Source organism: Urocitellus parryii, chromosome 1 (assembly GCF_045843805.1).
Source record: "Urocitellus parryii isolate mUroPar1 chromosome 1, mUroPar1.hap1, whole genome shotgun sequence".
Lineage (NCBI taxonomy): Eukaryota > Metazoa > Chordata > Mammalia > Rodentia > Sciuridae > Urocitellus > Urocitellus parryii.
Genome location: NC_135531.1, coordinates 100,380,759 through 100,386,521, shown reverse-complemented (window position 1 = coordinate 100,386,521; position 5,763 = coordinate 100,380,759). Strand labels below are relative to the sequence as shown.

The 5,763-nt window shown below is 42.7% G+C and overlaps 1 pseudogene; it reads left to right on the top strand.

Annotated features, from left to right (window-relative positions):
- The first annotated feature begins 5,162 nt into the window (after window positions 1–5,162).
- LOC113199306 (U4 spliceosomal RNA) lies at window positions 5,163–5,282 on the top strand (annotated as a pseudogene).
- The last annotated feature ends 481 nt before the right edge of the window (window positions 5,283–5,763 follow it).

Genomic DNA, 5,763 nt, shown 5'->3' with positions numbered 1-5,763 from the left:
ATCAGACCTTTCGAATCTTGGCTTTCCCCAATAGATGTGCTGGAAGATCTGCATCTAGCTAGTTTGAAACCATTGCTGAGCATTTCTCGGTTTGGAGCTGGGCTTTATCTCATTGTCTACTACAGTAATTGAATCCTTTTAATTCCTTAGTAAGAACATCCAATTGTTGTTTGAGATTCAGGTGTCTGAAAAGAAGGGGAAAATTTTGCTTCAGATGAAAACATTTCATTAACATATCTCTTTTAAAAGTGTTCTAGCATTGGGGCTGGGGATGTGGCTCAAGCGGTAGCGCACTCGCCTGGCATGCGTGAGGCCCGGGTTCGATCCTCAGCACCACATACCAACAAAGATGTTGTGTCTGCCGAGAACTAAAAAATAAATGTTAAAAATTCTCTCTCTCTCTCTCTTTCTCCTCTCTCACTCTCTCTTTAAAAAAAATAAATAAAAAACAATAAAAGTGTTCTAGCATTGTCTTTACTCTTGACCTGAATTTGTTCTCCTTCTTCCTTCACTTGCAAGTGTCTGCCAAAACCCAGAAGGTGGTTCAGAAGGGATTGCCGTCTCACACAAGCATTTCCATCCTGTCCTACCCAGCCCAAGGACCAGGGCTAGGCTCCCCAGCCCCTCCACTTCTGGGGCTTGCCATCTTCTTATCATTGCCAGACTCAATTCCCTGTCTTTATATATATATGGCGGTGGAGATTTAAAAAGAGAGTTAACTACCATCTCAGCCCTTGCTGCCAGATTCACAGTGCCTGCCTCTTGATCAGCAAAAGGAGCGGAGATAAAACAGAACAGCAGTCCCACCAACCCTTTCCTGTCTTTTGTCAGAGCAGCTTCTTTAACCTCCAAAGCATTTGGAGCTTTCTCACAGCAGGAAAGTGAAATGCTTTTTTTTTTTTTTTTTTCCCCAGAAATGATAGCTTAGGTCCTCCCTGAGCAGTAGGACCTGTCTGTCTTCCACTGAAATCTTTCATCTTCGTTTACATTCCCTTCTTTTCAGAGCATCTTCAATAATTGATGGCATTCTGAGTGGCACATTCATGGCATCTGTACAGTTGAATCAGGGAGGGAAGGATGGAGCAGAGGAAGGTGACACTGCAGTGGTCCCTGCCCAGCTTTAGCCCATGTCCTCTTCTCCATCTGCCCTTCTCCACTTCCTGTGCCCAGCATGAAACAGCCTTGTCTTATGTTCTCTAGTCAGATAAGGAGATGGGGATTCTTGTGCTAGGGAAAGCCCCCAGAAGAAACCTGTAGTGGGGTTTGGGAGTGGTGAGGAAAGAAACAGGACAAGGCAGGGGAAGGGGCCAGGCAAAGAAAGGGTTTAAGAAAAGTCCAGTCTAGATCTGGTCCCAGCCGGAGATCTGCAGCATCAATTTCATCTCAGAAATATTCCTGTCCAGACCAAGGGGCTGGACTGTTCCGTTGCCCTCATCAGTCAGCAAAATACCACGCTTGGCCCTTGGGGTACAGTATAACCCCCCAAACGTCTCCCACCAAGAGGCTCTCTGCAGTCAAGGACAGTCCTTTCAAGAAAAGAGCAAGATGTGAGACAGTAGCAGCCAGCATCTGTAGCAATGAGAGAATGGGTGCTCAAGAAGTCCCTGGTGATTCTGTCACCCAGTGACTCGGGAGGCTCAGGCAAGGCAGCAAGTTCAAGGACAGCCTCAGCAACTTATCACTGTCTCAAAATAAAAAGGGTTGGGATGTGACTCAGTGGCAAAGCACCACTGGATTTAATCCCCAGTACCAAAAATAAAGAAAAAAAGAAAGAAAGGAAGGAAGATGAAAGAAAGAAAGAAAGATAGAAAGAAAGAAAGAAAGAAAGACATTGTGATGGAATAACTAAACAGTTCCAAGTATGCCAGAAAGCCAGAGACACCCCTTAATGAGCCTCTCCCCTACGCCTTCCTCACTCTATTTTTTTTCCTTCAACAGATATTTATTATTAAACCAGTCCTTATGGAGTTTAGAGGCTACATTAAGAAACAGGCAGTGAACACAAAATAATTCCAAGTTGTGGTCATTGCTCTGAAGGAAACAGAGTCACGGGAGAGTGCTGAGAGCCATTGCCAAGTAAGAACGACGCATCGAAATTTCCTTGCCAGCGTACCCCATGTTGCTTAGAGGAAGGACTCGTGGAAATGGACTTGCCTTGGACATTCGCTGTGACATTGCATGTATGTTTGAGAAAGGTGACCCTGCTCAAGGACCAGGGTGGATCCGGGTTTAGGGAGGATCCTACTGGATTAGGGAGGATCCAGGTTTAGGGTGTATCCTGCTGGTTTTAGGGAGTATCCAGCTCCTTGGGTTTAGGGCAGTTCCAGGTTTAAGGTGTACCCTGCCGGGAATAGGGCGTATCCTGCTGCCTCAGGCACGTCGGATCCTTGAGTTCCCTTTGAGTTTTCGTGGGATTCAAAAAGTATTTGGGATTCAGAACGTGAATTTTGCGGCAGAACGTGAATTTCCCCAGGACGTGTTTGTAGAGTGCCGGTGTGAGATCGGAAATAAAGAATTGCTGTTTGAATATACAAGGCTGTGAGTGGCTCATGATTTTGTGCCCAGCCAGACTGCGGCAGGAGAGGATAACAGATCAGAGAAGAGGGACCTATCTTGGTTAGGTAGTCAGGAAGGCTCCTCTGAGTAGATTCCTTTCCAGCTAAGACCTAAAGTGAAAAGCTAGGAGGATCCCATGGTGGGAATTCAGGATCCAGAGGATCCCAGGAGAGGATGCAAATGCAAGTCCCTAGGAAAGAAGTTCATGATGTTCTAAGAACTGGCACAAGATCAGGGGTGAGTTGGGAGGGTTTGGCAAGGCCCAAATGATGCTGAACCAGGCTGATTTCAGACTTTGTGAGACAGACATGCAGGAGTTCCGAGTGTACCACTGTGGCTGGGAGGAGCACTAGACATCAAAGGGGGCATAATTCAGAAAGAGGGGACATAGCAGAGCTTAAAGCAAGGCTTTGGAGCCAGTAAAACCTGAGTTGAATTCTAGTTAAACTGCTTTTTAGCTGTGTGTCTATGGGCCAGTTTACTGTACCTCTCTGTTCCTTCTGAAAAAAGGGAGAAAATACCAACCTCATGGGGTAAGGGAAAGTATTAAATGAGTTTATATACATGAGTGTTTTGTTAGCGCCTAACACAGAGTCACTGCATGAAAATAGTAGCCACTATTATGATACTGGATACAATTGGGTTTAAATGGTGGTGAGTGACACAGGTTTAGAGTACTTCGGTGCTTCCTGCCATAACCCTTGGCCCCCTGAAAGCTTATCTAACCATCCTGTTGAACAAGTACATCTCAGGGAATGTACAGTTTAATTTTTGCCTTTTCTCTCCACTTAAATCTGCCCCATGGGGAGACCCTTCTCTCACTAAATGAAAACCTAGGCAGACCCTGTGACTTCACTCTTTTAGGTAAATTTTATTAACTTTTTTTTTCTTGTCACATTTTTGTTGGTGCATAATAGTTGCACATGATGATGGGATTTGTTGTTACATATTTGTACATGCACACAATATAACAAGATCATTTGGTCAATATATTACTCCCAGGGACGTCCCCCTCCCTCCCTCCCTCCTTCCCCTTGGTTCCTTTCCTTTACTGTCTCCCTAACTCTTGACCTTCCAAATTATTTCACTTAACATCATGGTCTCTAGTTCTATCCATTTTCCAGCAAATGACATAATCTCATCTTTCTTTATGGCCAAATAAAATTTCATTGTGTATGTATACTATATTTTCTTTTCTCTTTTTTTTTTTTTTTTTGGTTCCAGGAATTTGGTATCAGGGGTGCTTAACCACTGAGCCATACCCAGCCCTTTCTTATATTTTATTTAGAGACAGGAACTCACTGAGTTGCTTAGGTCCTCGCTAAGTTGCTGAGGCTGGCTTTGAACTCACCATCTTCCTGCCTCAGCCTCCCAAACTCCTGGAATTATAGGCATTCACCATTATACCCGACTTGTATACCACATTTTCTTTATCCATTCACCCATGAATGGACACCTAGACTGGTTCCATATTTTGGCTATTGTGAATTCTGCTGATATAAAAGTGGGTATGCATGTATCAATCACTACAGTATGCTGACTTCATTCTTTGAGGATAAATACTGAGGAGTGGTAAGCTGGGTCATATGGTGGTTCCATGCCTAATCTTTTAAGAAAATTCCATACTGATTTCCATAATTGTCATAATAATTTGCAATCCCACCAATAGTGTAAAAGTATTCCTTTTCTCTACATCCTCTCCAGCATTTACCATTATTTGTTTTCTTGATGACTGCCATTCTGACTGGTATGAGATGAGATCTCAGTGTGGTGTTTTTTTTTTTTTTAATATTTTATTTTTTTAGTTCTTGGCGGACACAACATCTTTGTTGGTATGTGGTGCTGAGGATCGAACCTGGGCCGCACGCATGCCAGGCGAGCGCGCTACCGCTTGAGCCATATCCCCAGCCCCCTCAGTGTGGTTTTGATTTGCATATCCCTAATTGCTAATGATGTACAACATTTCTTCCTATATTTGTTGGTCATTAGTGTTTCTCTTTTGAGAAGTAAGTGTTTAATTCATTTTAATTCATATTAATTGAGTTATTTGGGGTTTGGGGTGTTTAGTTTTTTGAGTTCTTTATATATTCTAGATGTTAATCCTCTGAAGAAGAGTAGCTAGGAAAGATTGTCTCCCATTCTACAGGTGCTCTCTTCTCATTCTTAATTGTTTCCTTTGCCGTGCAGAAGCTTTTTAATTTGATGTCATCCCATTTATTAACTCTTGGCATTATTTCCTGTGTTTTAGGTTCTACTGAGAAAGGTGTTGCCTGTGTCTATATGCTGAAGTGTTGACCCTACATTTTCTTGTACGAGTTGCGTAGCTTCTGATCTAATTCTAATTCTAGGTTTTTGATCCATTTGGAGTTGATTTTTTTTAGATGTTGATGGACTTTTATTTTATCCATTTATTTATATGCAGTGCTGAGAATTGAACCCAGAGCCTCACACATTCGAGGCAAGTGCTCCACCATTGAGCCACAACCCCAGCCCTGGAGTTGATTTTTGTACAGGGTGAGAGGTAAGAGTGTAGTTTAATTCTTCTACATAGGAAAAACCGGTTTTTTCAGCTGGTTAAACTATTTGTTTCAAAAGCCTGTCTTTTCAGCTTTGCGCAGTGGCAGTATCGTAGCCAATGAGGTTTATCCGAGGCGCGATTATTGCTAATTGAAAACAAAAGCCTGTCTTTTCTCCAATGTGCATTTTTTTTGCACCTTTGTCACAGATCAGATGACTGTAAATGTGTGGGTTTGTCCCTGTGACTTCTATTCTGTACCATTGGTCAATGTGTCTGTTTTTATGCCAGTACCATGCAGTTTTTATTACTGTAGCTCTGTAGTATAATTTGAAGTTAGATATTATGATGAATTTTATTAACTTTAATACATAAAATATCATCTCAGTTTGAGAATCAAGATCCCCAATCCCATGTAATTATAAACGTATCTAATATAACTTAAAGTGAAGATGTTCACCCCATCCCTCTCCTTCTTTTGACCTGAAGCTAGGGGTGGGATGTGCTAGACTAGTTCTAATTCTCTACTCCCAATCCTAACTTCTCAGGGTAGAGCAGGGCTGAGGAAGAACAGGTAACAGGAACAGTACAGTTCTCACTCCCAATGGTAGTGATCAGCCCTTTCTAGACTGGGTAGAAGCGCAAGTCTGACTCTTTCTCTTGAGAGTCTTTCATGGGTTCTTTGGAGAACC